Source organism: Quercus suber, unplaced genomic scaffold, assembly GCF_002906115.3.
Source record: "Quercus suber isolate HL8 unplaced genomic scaffold, Cork oak 2.0 scaffold_246, whole genome shotgun sequence".
NCBI classification, from domain to species: domain Eukaryota; kingdom Viridiplantae; phylum Streptophyta; class Magnoliopsida; order Fagales; family Fagaceae; genus Quercus; species Quercus suber.
In genome coordinates, this window is record NW_027069702.1 from 425,309 (window position 1) to 440,823 (window position 15,515).

The window sequence follows — 15,515 nt, forward strand, 5'->3', positions numbered from 1 at the left end:
AAAGATCAACTTCCTGATATTTTCACCAAGTCACATCCTAAGGGACGCCTTCGTGATTTGGTTGACAACCTCAAGCTGGTCTCACATCCACTTTGAGTTTAAGGGGGGCAGTTAACGTATATAATATTGTGGGCTTTAGGCCTAGTTAGGTTACTTGTATAGCACACATATTTACTTGTATAGCACACATATTTACTTGTACTACACACATATTTACTTGTACTACACACATACGCCTCCTATATAAAGGCATCCATGTACATTCTTTCATCAAAAAATACAATACTATTACATTTAGTATTTCTAACACCACCGAATGTTGAGATGGTGCAAGATAGATGTAAGTCAAAATATCTTGGTGCTTAACTCGTGGACAGATGCCACAATGTTGTCTAGTTTTTCGTCAAATGTGGATGAGCTAGAGCGCGAACCACTGTGAGATGCTGAAGTTTCTATTTTGATTCCCTTTCAACTATGACCAATGCTAGCGTTGTACGTACGCATGTTGATTGGAGCCAGTTTTGTGCAGGGAGACTCATCTGTTGATGGATGAATTCCTTTGAGTTTCAATATCCTAGAAATGAGGCAACAAAAAGGAATGCATATCCTTGATTCAATTTGAAGAACCGTTTTGCGCAGAACATGAAAGATATGTGCACAAATGTCAATCTCTACATCAGAGATCAGATCATGAAGAAATAGAGCACGTCCAAGGTTCATATACCCGGTGCTAGATAATGGGTACAAGTTGTGAAACATGATGATTGTAAGCACCCTCAATTTCGGAGGAAAAGATGAAACACTGACTGAATTCCCATTTTACAAGAATTCCAAGTCTTTTCTAAGAGCATCCCAGAGTAGGTCCTCATCTGGACATAGATCATCATACATCGGTGAGTTTTTAAACATCGGCCGGTTAATGTGAAGAATCTCAGCCAGATATGCAGGAGAGACTGAGAAAATTTTTCTTATAACCCAGCATTTGAGTTCTTCGCCTTCAACAATTGCATTGGCATAAAACTCTTTTACCAAACTCTCATATGCTTCATCAAGGTCGAAGAGAAGGTAATTCCAATCTTTGTGAGCAAACCATTTAGGAATGTCGGTGTCAAAAAGAGAAGGTTGATCAACGACCCTTTCGACCAACGGTGTGGCATCTCTGAAGTAATTCTCATAAGTTTGAAAGGTAGCATAAGATCTGAACTTGTTGGGATCGAATACTCCTAATAATGAACGGGTCCTCTTTGCTCTAGGTGAGAGTTTGTCAACATTAATGACAGACTCTTTCCCTTTGCTGCTGCCCCCTTTTACAGCTGCTCTCTTGAATGGAGACATGTTCACTCTGCATCATGTTTTGTCAAAAGCAAGAGAAACCACACAAGACACCAAGCATTATTAGCATTTGGTTAGATCCAAAACATGGATAAAGACTGAAACCCTAAAACATTGAGATTTAGGTTCCAAACATGAAAATAAGTATGTGTGTTACTAACAACACAATGTTTACTCAAGATAGAGTAGATCAGTACATAACCACCAAAAAAATACACAGCAATTTCAGCATAAGATCAGATATTCATATTCAATCAAGAGATATACACATATTAGCAAACCACACAGTCCAAGAGGTATATGCAGTAAATGTGAAATATAATGTGAAAGAGATAAAGCCCATACCTTTCCTTGAAGATGGAATCAGAAATGATGGACAGCAATGGTGGTTTATGTGAGAAATACGGTGAGGTTGAGAAAGGTTCAAATGAGGAAGACAATGAATAGTCACAAAAGATCGAGGGAAAAACTGAAAAGTTTTAAAACTGATCAATTTGCTCAACACATGTGATTTTCGCAACTGACTCAAGTCGGGTGCAAGTCGCCAGGACCAGCCGCCAAAACACTTAAAAGCAAGAATTTTGAAAAAAAAAATTCTGAGTGTTTTTCGCGACTAGAAGGTCTACCTGTGAGGAAGCCGCGTGGTAAGCCGCAAAAATCTCTATGTACCTCTCGCGACTGAACCTTCCACCTGCGAACAAGTCGCCACAGTGAGCCACAAGAAACATAAAAACCCAAAATTTGAAAAATATTCTAAGTATTTTTCACGACTGGGACATTGACCTACCAGTGAGCCGCGAAAAATCTCTGTATGGGTTCGCGACTAGGGCATGTGACTGGACCAACCCGCGACTGAGTCGCCAAAACAAGATACCACTGTTTTTGAATTTTTGAAACTTTTAGTAAAAACAAAATACTTTCCAAAAACAAACTAAAAGACTCAATAATCGTTTTGTGTTTGATCAACAAAGATTGAGCATGTGAAAACACATTTAATCAAGTACAATCACACAAATGAATATGGCATTCATTGAACATAGACATGTGTGAGGTGTGTGGATATCAGAAATGAGATAGTCCTTAGTCTAATGTGAAGTTTCAATGATCAATTCAATCAAGGCATACATAAATAGCACTAGATAATGTGACCCATCTCAATTATAGAAATATGCATATATGACCTCTTACATAAACTTGATTACATTTCTTTGGAGCTTTTCATTTGGCTCCATGAACATCATATGATTTGATCTTTTTGAATCAATATATCTTATTGTGAGATCGATGGCTAAAATTTTTGATATTTCAATTTGATGAGTTAGCCTTTGGCTTTTTGGGCATCATACATTTTTATTTTTGGTCGCTTTTCCTTTTTCCTAGTCAAATACTAGTATGTGCGACAGGGTTTTGCAGCTCAATATTTCTTTTCATTTGGAGATTTACATATGGTAAGCTCTTTCATAAAAGCAATAAAATAAAAGAGTGGAAAGATATATAGACACAAGTCTATGCATGTCTCAAGATCAACAAAACCATTCACTAATCATTCATGACAAGGTTGAAGATTTATTTACAACAATCACATAGATTTCAGGATTTCTCCCATAATGATATGAGTGCATAAGAAATAAGCAAAGCTCATAGATGTACAAAGCCATTAATATAAAGGTACAAGGCAAAACATGTTTTGAGACACAACTTAACAAAGTCGATCAAACATTTTGGATTTTCTACTTTTTATGTGTTTTTAGATTTTTGACATAAAGCAAGAAAAGATTGATCAAAAGCATCTATGTAAAAACATTTTAATTAAAGAAATGCAAGAACACATGACATATAAAAAAATGCATAAATGAACACAAAAAGAACACATGGAAGATAGAGTTCAAGAAATGATACCGACACCAATGGTCTTACACAAAGATTCAAATCTTGGACCATCAAGAGGTTTAGTAAATATGTCTGCCTTTTAATTGTCAGTGTTGATGAACTCTAGACACACAATCTTGTCCTCCACCAAGTCCTGAATAAAGTGATACCGGATCTCGATATGCTTGAATTTCGAATGTTGAATTGGATTCTTTGACAAATTTATGGCACTAGTGTTATCACAGAATACACACATAGTGTCTTGAGTGATTCCACAGTCATGTAGTAGTTTTCTTATCCATAGAAGTTGAGCACAACAACTTCCTACTGCTATATATNAAAACCACTTGTAAATGAAGTGTGTGTGTTTGTGTCTATATATATATATATATATATATTGTTGATGGAAATGAAGAATAATATTTTGGGTTTGGTTACTAACGAATTCTGATGACCTGTGATTATCTATTTGTCTTTACGTCTAAGCTTGATATTTTGACTCTAACTAAGGACTCTTTTTATAACTAAAACAGATTTCCCAATTCTCCCAAACACTAACAGATACTATCAGCATCCTCTTGTTTAGTGCTTTGCGGGTTGGTAAAGTATCCCATGCTATTTTCTAGATCAATAACTTTAACCTTTCATGCATCTTTATCTTCCTTAAATCTTCCTCTCACTGGGAAGTAGGGGACTAGTTTGAAGAAATCTGGTTCTTTGCTCTAAAAGGTGTATATCTTACAGTGAAACCTTTTGCATTGGTTGTGTACCCAGCTTCATTTACCAATCTAGTGGAAGAGTAAAATTCTAACTTTACAAATACAATTAGCTGTTGCTTGGTCAAAAACTTGGTATAGCTTATTTCTATCCCAGGTTCTGCCATCTTCAAGTCTTAAAGTCTTTGACCAAATTCAATTCTGGAGGCATATCTCCTCGAGGCTTTGGAATGAACCCATATAACAGAGTTATCCATGACCATAGGTCATCCCAAAGACAGGTAGATGAGTTCGATCCCACTAATAAGCAACTTCCCTTCTTTAAAGTTTCTTGGCTGCAAAATATTTTTTCACAGCCAATACAGCCAATTTTGGGTGATGGAGCTTACATGAAGCTCTTTCCTCTAAGGTAGAATCAGTTTTCTATCTTATCTGAGTTTTGAACCAAATTCCAACTCAATTTTGTGATAAGGACTCTGTTGAAATCTTGCATTCTTCTTATGCACAAAACACCTTCTTTAGGCTTGCACAATGATGACTAGCTTTTAAGTGGCAAGCACTTCCCATTTGAATTCTCACCCCAAAAGAAAGATCTACAAGCTGCATCAATTTTAATTAGTACACACCATTTTTGGAATCTCAAGGGACGACATTGTGTATATAGGAGCGGTTGTTGCCACAGACTTAATCAAAGTGAGATGACCAGCTTGTGAAAGTACTTTGGCCTTCCAGATTTTTAGCATAAATTGATAATTAGAGAAAGGAAAGTGTTTCGTTGTTGTAGCCGTGAATGAAGTATTCTTCTCAGTAGACTAGAATGCTTACTATAGCAGAATGCACAAATGAGTCGACTTTTTGGTAGAGATAAAAATGGAGTTTGAGGGCAATAAATGATGGTAAAGGTTTTGTTGCATACAAGATTATGTGGCAGCAAAAAGAAAGCAATATGTGTCCAAGATTCACGTGCAATGCACATAACCAGGGACACTTGTTCTTTTCTTTTATGCTGCCCCATAATTCCTGTATGCAATAATTGGTATATATAAGTATGCAGCAAAATCTTTCTCATAAATAATATTAGGGCCAACTCAATAGTAGTTTGTTCAACGGTGAGAAAATAGACTTGACATGTAATTTGTGGTAAACTTGCCAAATCTGGGTTGTGTTCATTCTAATTTTTTTTTCAAAATATATCTAGGTTGTGTACATTTATATTGGTTGAATCATTATATGTGATGTGTAGACAAATTTTTTATTGAACTTATGTTGTTGGTTTTTATTTATTTTTAGAATAATATGTATAAAAATTTCTTATAGAGATAGCAAATTTTGGAATACTCTATTCTTCCTATTTGATTTTTTTTCTCTCTTCATGATTGCGAAGAACACGAACATTCTAGGTTCTTCAATTTCTTCCGCAAAAAAAAAAATAATAATAATAATAATAATAAGCAAGATGAAAAAATGAAGGAGTGTCTCTCTCTGTCCAGCTCGTATGGATGAGAGGAAGAATTGGAATGTGTTTAATTTCAAGTGGGTTAGACTTTGCAGACTTGGGTTCAGGTCTTAGTGGGCTGGTTTTCAAGAGTCTAATGTGTTGGTTGGTGAAGGACCCCAGATGGATTGGGTTTAAATTTGTGTTGTTTGATGTGGACTTGGGTTGAACTTTGCTTAATTTGAACTGAGCTTTAGATTTAAGTGCCATTTTGGCTCAATATTTTTGGGTGAGTTGTGTTTGTATATTGATAATTTTTGGATGGCTAAGAATTAGGAACTTAAAACTTAGGCCGAGAATCTCAACAGCGTTATATGATTAAGCCTGATGCTCTCTTCAGGCCGTGATACATGCTTTAGAGGATCATAAATTGGAGCCAGGTTGGGAGCCAGGTTGGGAAAACAGTAAGCATGATTTTGTGTGTGATATCTAGTCTATCTTGAAGACCTAAAAGAGATAAAGCTATTTTGTTTAGGATAAGTCCAGTACCACAATCACTTATACAACTATGTCACATCCTGTTCACGTAACGACTTGTAAGTGATGAAATTGTGGACCCACATTGCCCTACTAAAGTTGTGAAAATTGTTGTAGTAGTAGGCTTACTCATTTGTTTAAGTTCTTAATAAATGTTATAATACTACAGCCCTTCATTGCCGTAAATGGGCTCTTGTTTGATGTTTCTAATTTTCAAGGTCTTTTACAGTTTTTTTACTCCCTACCAACTTTCCTTGGGATGTTTCTCATTACTTAATGTATGATATTAATTTTGCTGATTAATGAAAGTTCCATTTAAATAAAGTAAAAAAGGACTAGGAACTTCTTCTTCTTCTTTTTTGCTAAACTTAAACTTAGGTTGGCAACACTACAGGATTTCCATTTGTAATCTTGTAACTTAATCTGGATATTTGTAATTTCTGTAGAGTGTAGGTAGTGTTTGAGGTGAAAAGCAAATTAAAAATTTGCCGTGAGCCCAGAAATTTCAAGAGGACAAAAAGGCTCTCAATACAGGCAGGATCCATATGTGAAACAAGAGGAAGGCCCAAAAATTAATCAAAATGGTCTGTTATTCTTTATTTTAAAAATACGTCCAATACCAATTTAACAAGCCCAATATTACGTTGAAAATGGGTTTACTTGAACATCAGTGGGCCGAACATAGAAAAAGCCCAACTTCAACTTGACTATGTCACTTGAAAGTGAACTATGGTTAAATCTCATATGGATAGTATAATATTGACAGATAAACTGTAACTTTTTTTTATTTAAATTTTATTTAAGAAGAAGGTCAAATCATCAAATGTAACCTAAACCACTTGTAAATGAAGTGTAATATTTTGAGTTTGGTTACTGACAAATTCTAATGACTTATGATCAGGACTAAAAGGTCAGTTGAATTATTTTTTATGTATAGTTTTATTTTTACTCAATTTATTTTTTAAGCAAAATTCGTCAAGATAAAGACAAACTAACCCAAACACATTAGAAATGAGTTTGGGACTTTCTCTCTTTCTCAAATTATCCCAAATAAATAATAAATAACATAAAAAACTTAGTAGTTTCTTCCACCTTATTTCATCATCAACAATGGTAAAAACTCACTATTAATGTGATAATGACTAATTAAAAATCACATAAAAGTTTAAATTAAATTTAATTATATTCACTACTTTTTTATATTGAGAACTTCTTTTTAAGATTGTGGGGGTCAAAAACACAAATCAACAAGAACATGGCTTGCTTTCTTGATGTGCACAACTAATTTGTTATCAGAAAGAGATATAATTCCATAATAGGAAGATCAGACAGATAATTGAAGGAAAATAAGGAATATATAAAAACTTTGATTGATGGAAAATCGATTTTCTAAGGTACAAACGAAGATTCTAAGGAAGAAAACAAGTTTTTTTCTCTCACTATTCTTTTTCTCTTGTTCTTCCTCCTCAATTTTTTCTAGATCCTCTTCCCTATGGGCATTCTCCTCCTTTTATCATCCCTCACCCCTACCTTTTCCACCTTTGTTGTTCTTTGTTGGATTTAGAGGATACTTGTCCCATCAGATACATTTCCTGTCATTTCTTAATCATGAAAGTAGACTTTTGGGGGTGTATTAACTGTTTAGGCTAGTCCTTCAGCATTTAATGAGACTAACATTAGGTATGAATAACTCATTAATGTGGAGGTGACTATTACATTGGGTTCTATGTCGTCTTCCTTGCGTTCCTTAGGGATGGGAAATGGGATGGAGTCCTTAGTGAATGGTTTGCGCTCCTCGGCTAGGTTACTACACCTCGAGATAAGCTTGTTTCTCGGATTACCTTGGTAGCTAATCCATATGGCCCCGTTTTCTCTAAGACTTGGGCCATTCTATATTTGTATCTGGATCGAGTCTTTACCTCGAGAATATCTCTTCAGTTCAAGGTCCATGTGGCAGCTTCAGTTCAAGCCCCCCACCCCCTACAAAGATAATTACAATATGTTGCAAATCCCGCAACTTGAACTCTTTTTCCTCCATAAACCTCCAAAGAACTTTATGCAGAGGAAAATGTCATTTACTACTGTTATGAGCACTTGTCTTATTGAGAATTAAATCATTGTAGTAATATTATAAAATTATTAATTTAATTTTGTGAACAATTTTAAAATGTTGTCTAAAACTAAATGACTTATTAAACAATCATTTATGACATTATCCAAGTCTTTACAAAAAAAAAAAAAAAAAATTAACAGCATTTTCAATTTTAAAATTATATTAAATTACAAATTACTTCCTTTAAATCTCTTTAATATATATATTTTTTTCATTTTAGTTCATTAATTTACTTATGTCTTAAATACAATCCTCTTACTTCATACTTTTTTAGACACAAATGCACATATAGAATTGCTTGTTTAGCAGTTATTTACTTTTATGTACAATTTTTTAAAACCTCACTTTTTCTTACCTTTTCAAAGTACAAGTATATTTTAGCACACATAACAGAGAAGCCTTTTGCATTGACTACAACGTTTATTGTTCATAATGCATATTTCAATATCATATTCATGCATTCTTCATTTTGTGGCTACAACTTTCACAGAAAATTATCTATTCTATTTTAGAAACCTATATGTTTGGAATGCAAGCATCATGTGGTTTGAAAGTAATCTTATTGTTTTCTTTTCTGAACTTCATTTCAAATGGGTGATGATTAAATTGTTAAGTTGACTAGGATATGTAGAAAGGGGTGTTCGCGGTGCGGTTTTGGGCCATTTTTAGCACAGCACTTTGCAGTGCGGTTTGACTAAAACTATAATTGCAATGCACCTTGTTTTTGCGGTCACATATGCGGTGTGGTGCGGTTTAGAGTTTAGCCAAAATCATAACCACACCGCACCTCATTTTTGTGGTCATATGTGCGATACTATGTATAAGATACGGTTTGAAGTCGGTATATTTTTCAAATTTTGGACTTTTCCTACTCAGCCCAAAACTAATTTTTCCCTTTTTTTGGGCAAAGTTTTAAATTATTGAGCTAATTTTTCTTTATTTTGGGTTGGCTTTTATAATCAACACTTGCTAGTGTTATTAAACTTTTTTTTTTTTTTTGAAAACTAGGGTTATTACACTATTAATAATATATTTAATATTAAAAAATTAATATATTAATATGTAGAGAGGGTGCGGTGCGATGCAGTTTGTGTAGTTTTCTTATTATAAAACCGCAAACCGCATTGCACTATGTGGTGTGGTGTGGTGCAGTGCACTATTTCTTGCAGTGCGATACGGTTATGTCATTTTACGGGTAGTTTTGGTGCAATTTTTACAGTTTGAACGGTTTATGTGGTTTGGTGAACACCCCTAGTAGAATTGCTTTATTAGCCGTTATTTTTTATGACTTTGTAGATCATCTCTTCACGGGAGAGGCTTAAATAGATTCTGGTCTAATATTGGAGGATACAAAGGTCCATTGCTAATGTTGGTGTCTGCAAATAAAGAAGATGCTATGGGGGTAGCACCAATGTTAAAAAATGGATCATTGGTGCACTCACAGAGAATGGTTTTGAAAATAAGGATCTGTTCTATGGAAGCTCAGGAAGACAGGAAGTCTATATGCTATAAGTCCTGTCTTCCATGTGTTTCCGTCTGCTGGTATATAACATAGGTCCATTTCCTTTCTAGTATTTTGCTAGAAAAATTGAGCTAGTCCAGTGACATATGTAATCATTGACAGGGAAAGAAAAGAACTTTGTGTATAGCCACTTGCTTCCTACTGGTAAAGTATATGAACGACAGCATAAGCCTGTCGGAATTGCATTTGGAGGAACTATGGGAAATGAGAGAGTCTTTGTCAATGAAGATTTTGCTAGCTAGAGTTACTATCCATTATGCCACTGACAAAACTTACCAACCTGGTTCCCTCTTCCCAGATCAGGTACAATTGTAAGGTTTGAAAGTTTTGAGACCAATATTTCAATGGATTCAAATGCTGGTTTTTAAGTTATTACAGAAAAAGCTCTGGATCTAAAATTGTTAAGTTTTGTCTGTTATTTCTCACATTTTAATATAATAAAATAAAATAATATAATATAATATATATATATATATATGAAGAATTGTTTTCTGGTTCCCTCTTCCCAGATCAGGTACAATTGTAAGGTTTGAAAGTTTTGAGACCAATATTTCAATGGATTCAAATGCTGGTTTTTAAGTTATTACAGAAAAAGCTCTGGATCTAAAATTGTTAAGTTTTGTCTGTTATTTCTCACATTTTAATATAATAAAATAAAATAATATAATATAATATATATATATATATATGAAGAATTGTTTTAGTTTTTCATATGTCATTTATGCTATTTACCTTAGACGTGGCAAAATGAGCTAGTTGGGTCGGGTCAATCAAGTTTTAATGGTTGTCTTGATAACCCTGTGTAACTTATTGTATTGTCTCATGTCAAGCACTAAAGCTTAGCTCTTATTGGTTGTGATGAAACTCAAATAGTTATTCTCTCATGTCATGTCTTGACAACAGTTTTAATTGTTTATAACTTTATATTTATAATATATTGATTATTAGTTTTGGTACTTTGTGCTTTATGCACCTAGTATCAGGACGTAATTTAAATTTTTTTTAGCGAATTTTTTTAAACGGGTCGAGTCAGGTTGGGTTGACCTGCAAAAAATCGGATTAGATCACGAATCAACTCGTTTTTGCTTCGGGTCAAAAAAAGGGGTTCGGGTCAGGTATTTTTTTTAGGTCGGGTCAGAAAATTCTGACCTGTGCTGCCATGTCTAAATGTTTTACTTAAATATTGTTTTCCCCTCCATTTCAACTTGTATTGATGTTTCTAGAAAATAGACTACTTAATGTAATTAGTTTTGATCTCTGATCTGATATTTTCTTTCTTGACTTATAAGATAAAACTAAAAGTATCCATCATGCATATTATAAAGGTTACATTGGAATTCACTAAGAAATGTGGTCTCCAATACTATGCAATCTATGCATTAGCAAGGCCATCTTATACCCCAGTCAAAGCTTCACAATGTATTTACAAATGTGAATTAATGTATTTAAGGGGTTCCTACCTGTTGAAGCTTTGATTTCGGAAATTGAAGTTTGGGGGATTAGTTGGGAAAGCAGCTAAGGAAATGCAGAGTTCATACAAGAAGAGAGAGGAGCTTTTCACAGAGCAAAGACGAAAGGTAACCTGCCTAGATCAGATTAAGGAATCTTGTATGCTTTTGAATTTTGCATTTGAATGTTACTTATAGATGACATAAATCTTATGTTCATTCGCTCCTCTTGCAGGTTGACTTGAAAACATTTGGAAGCTGGGATGAATCGTCAGAAAATATGATGATGGACATGATCACGAGAAGATCGTTAAGACTGTATAGATTTAAGATAGTACAAATGCCATATTATACTTTAGCTGCTCAAGTGTAATAGTATTTAGAAAGTGTAAATTATGCAAATGACTCTTTGAGAGTCTTGTTAGGCTGGGAAGTTGCTGTAAAGAAAACTAGAGAAGCGTAAAAGTGACCAAACATTTTAAGCTTTTCTTTCTACACATAGCAATCTTCTCGATACATATCTACCGCTGCAACTGTGCTGTATTGTGCTTATATCAATCGGCCTTGTACAGCTAAATAGAATTTTAGGAAACAAATAGCTAATTAGCTATTATTTATCATGTTGGAAGACCAAGGTAGCTCCGTGGTACAGAGTAGAAACGGCTAACAATAACAACCAAGAAACCACGTAGTACTCTTTGTAAACGAGGGTAGATAATATTGTCAAGTTCAAACGGTTTTTGAACTCATGAATTCACCTTCAGCCTTTTATTACGAGAGAAAAAAAAATGCCATTAAGATGGGCTCATTTGCATAGGGTGGTTCATGTCGCATAATCTAAATAGGACTCGAATTGGCCATGTTAAATGTAGGTCTTAGTCTAGGCTTAAAGATCTGCGTAAGGCAAAGTGATATTTGGACTCTTATTTAGTATGGCCATCAACTTGTATCAATTCTAAAGCAAAGTTTCTTGTATTTGAGGGACAAAAAGAAACATATTTTTGGCATGAGAGACCGAGAAATTATTCACCCTTCTAGGACAATCACCACGTTAGCAATACTTAGTAGTTCTCTCACTTAATATTATTATGTCATGAGTGACAATTTATTCACTCTACGTGGAGGACCACATCAGCAATACCTAGTGGTCTTTCCACTCAATAAAATTGTGACCATGTGTAACAATTTATTGAGTCAAATCCTAATCACCATCCCAATTATAAGGATTTTTTATTTTTTTTTGAAAATATATGATTGAGTTAATGATTAGGATCTGACTTAACAAATTGTCACACATAGTACATATTATTGAGTGGGAAGATTACTAAACATTATTGATATGGTCGAATAATTTCTCAAAACACACCAGCTACAAAACTTATTCAAAATTTATTCATAAGAATTAATTTAAAACTTGAAAACCAACAACAATATAACACGTTCAAAGACACTACAATAAAAACTTTTCTACACAATAACAACTGTACATTTCTATATAGTGCTGGTGTACTAGAATTTTATCCCTTTTTGTAAAGAAATATTTTACTTTTATTATGCGAAAGTAGAAGGGATTAGGGAGTTAAAATAAAAACTTCCTCTCAACTCAACAGGAAAGAGATGCAAATTCTTTGCTTGGTTGATACTTAGGGGATGGCTATGCCAAAGTAGCAAATATGGAAGAAATTATATATTTTCGCAAAGATGTTAGAGCTCGCATTTTTCTTTCTTTCTTTCTTTCTTTTTGCTAAAACCAACAATTTTTTTTTTTAAATGAAAAATTGAGTGACTTACATTACAATAACAAGGCTTTAAATAGTTTTTTTTTTTTTTTTTAATTACAACAACTAAAAAAGCTATTTTATTACAAAAACCATTGATTGGGCCTGGACAATCTCACTCACCCTCCACGCTCATCACCTTGGGAGAACCAGCTTAATATTACAAGCCATCCCAAAGGCAAAGTATTGGTCCTTCTCTACCTTGTGTCAATATATAAATTCAAATTGGTGCATGCGAAATGCAGACTAGCTTTTCTTTGTTATCTAGTATAGGTATTTTTTAAGTAAGAACTTTTAATGTGCCCATACCAAGCCCTTATTATGCACATAACTCTTTATTTTATGACTATAATAAAAGGATGAATCAAAGGAGCAAAAGACTTCCAAATATCCACAACTCATGCAGCGAGGATTCAATTAAATCACAGTGATTCACCCGATGCATCCATGGTGAAGCAGAACAAACATGCTAGCAGCACAAACCAAAAGAATGATTCAACATCGTGTCTGACATGGCATTTTCTTTCCAAAAATGAAATGTTCTGAGAAGCAAAATTTGACTACCCACCATGCATAATGATCCCAAGCTATATGTATATCAGATAAGATACATTTACTGCTTCTTCTCTTTTGCTTTCCTCGGCTGCAAAAAGGGCACATTTGTAGCATTAGAAGATATATTAATTATTAAAGTTCTTGCGAGCCGTGAGCAGAAATAGCATCCAGTCTCATGAATTACCAAATGTGAATTCTAACTTACCCACAAACATCGCATGCACACAATAACAAGAGAAAACAAAGGTCTACCCTATGCTATATACATATGCTGCAGATGCAATTCTCGCCAAAGTACCACCAATCAGAATTCACATAGCTACACAACAAAGCAAAATATAGACCAAGTTATCACCAACATAGAAGCATGCACTTTCTGCTTATTCAAAGGACTATGGTTTTGCCATTCAAGAAGCATCCAGCACAGCCCTTAGCCTTTAGTTAACAGTGATTCTATTTTCTAACATCCACAAAAGATAGCAACTTGTAAAGGATTACATAATTTCTATAATCATCAGAAGATATTGTAGAGGATTACATACTTTCTACAATCATCAGAAGATATGAAAAATGAGAAGATTGCAATCATTTGATGTGATAGATTTTTCTTCATCCAGAGGCAGAACATAATTATAATTGACATTAAATTCAAACATAACTCCTTCCCCTTTTTCCAACTCTTTCCTCCCTCTTTAACCTAGATAGAGGTTTACCCAGGATACAGACAGGAAAAGACACGCAATGCACAGACTAAGCCTCTCACATAATACGATATTTAAAAAACACAACACCGACTATTTGTAGGATACTTAGAGTTGAATGGCATAACAAACATGTGAGGACATGATGACCATCAACAACAGTTTTGGATATTTACCAGAAGAATACATAAGCAGAGCAATGACGGTATTATGCATTTTTGACTCCACAACCCATACATGGTTGTTATTCGCCTAATCCATTTTACTACCTGACAGGATTGACGAACTCATTTACTGAAGACGACGACCATAAGTCCAACGAAGACATCCCTGAACGAGCAAATTAATACCCACTGGCAGGACTGACGAACTCATTCGCCAAGACGACCTCAACAATACAGACGAGGGCATACTTGGACGAACAAAACCAATGCCCACGTCACTGACGAGGGTAAAGCCATCCATTCAATACAGCCAATTAATACATAAGGCAGTTACAGATCCAGCTGTGTGAGCCGTTGGAGCACATTGAAGCCACATTATGAGGCACGAAACGTTACTAAGAAGAGCATTAAAACCGCCTTAATTGCCCCAACGGCTAGGAGCTGTAACCGCATATATAAAGCCTCCACATTGCCAAGTGCAAGGTACATACACACATAGACACTAAGAGATCTCTTTCATTTTTGTTCAATTACATTGTTTATTCCCAAGAGAGCTTCTTATACTGACTTTGGCATCGGAGGCATTGTGGCAGGCACCACACCGGTGACCACCTTTGAGAGTACGTTCATACAGGCTGAGGATTGCTTCCATTTGACCAACTCGACTGACTAGCTTACGGTTTATCAGTATAACTCTACTAACAAACTTACTCTAAACTCTACTAACAAACTTACTCTACTGACGAACTTATTCTACTGACGAACTTACTTGACTGACGAATTTACGCTTCATCAGTTTGGCGCCGTCTATGGGAACGACATTTTCGTGTTCAATCTCGAAAAATTAGTTTCCGATCAACTATTTCTCTTAGATGGAGTCCAATCATGATTCCACAGCCCTAGCACAACAAGTCCAGGCTCTTGCAGCCACCGTTGAAGAACTGACCAGACAAAATCAGGAAATGAAGCTACGGCTTCAGCAGGGGGAGAATCGGTCTAAGGGGAATCAGGATGATGAGGGAGATAGCCATAGAAGAAGTGACCATCGAAGGCCTACTACTCCAACCGAGCAGAACTCGGACTTGCTCCAAGAGATGAGGAGGGAGATGGACGAACTTAGGAATGCCATCAAGGAAAAAACAGAACGGAGTGTCGATCGAATGGTCAAGGCAATGGATTCGCCGTTCACCACAGCAGTCCTTGACTGTCCAGTTCTGTCGAAATTTAGGCTACCTCAACTTGAACCCTTTGATGGGCTAAAGGACCCTCAGGATCACCTTAACACCTTCAAAACGACACTAGGACTCCAGCAGCCCCCAGACGAAATATTATGTCGTTCCTTCCC

The 15,515-nt window shown here is 35.1% G+C and overlaps 1 long non-coding RNA gene across 1 annotated transcript; it reads left to right on the forward strand.

The window, feature by feature from the left end:
• The first annotated feature begins 9,774 nt into the window (after window positions 1-9,774).
• Window positions 9,775-11,462, forward strand: LOC136070612 (uncharacterized). Its single transcript, XR_010631826.1, has 3 exons — window positions 9,775-9,827; window positions 10,975-11,101; window positions 11,208-11,462. It is a non-coding gene; the product is annotated as an uncharacterized LOC136070612 (long non-coding RNA).
• The last annotated feature ends 4,053 nt before the right edge of the window (window positions 11,463-15,515 follow it).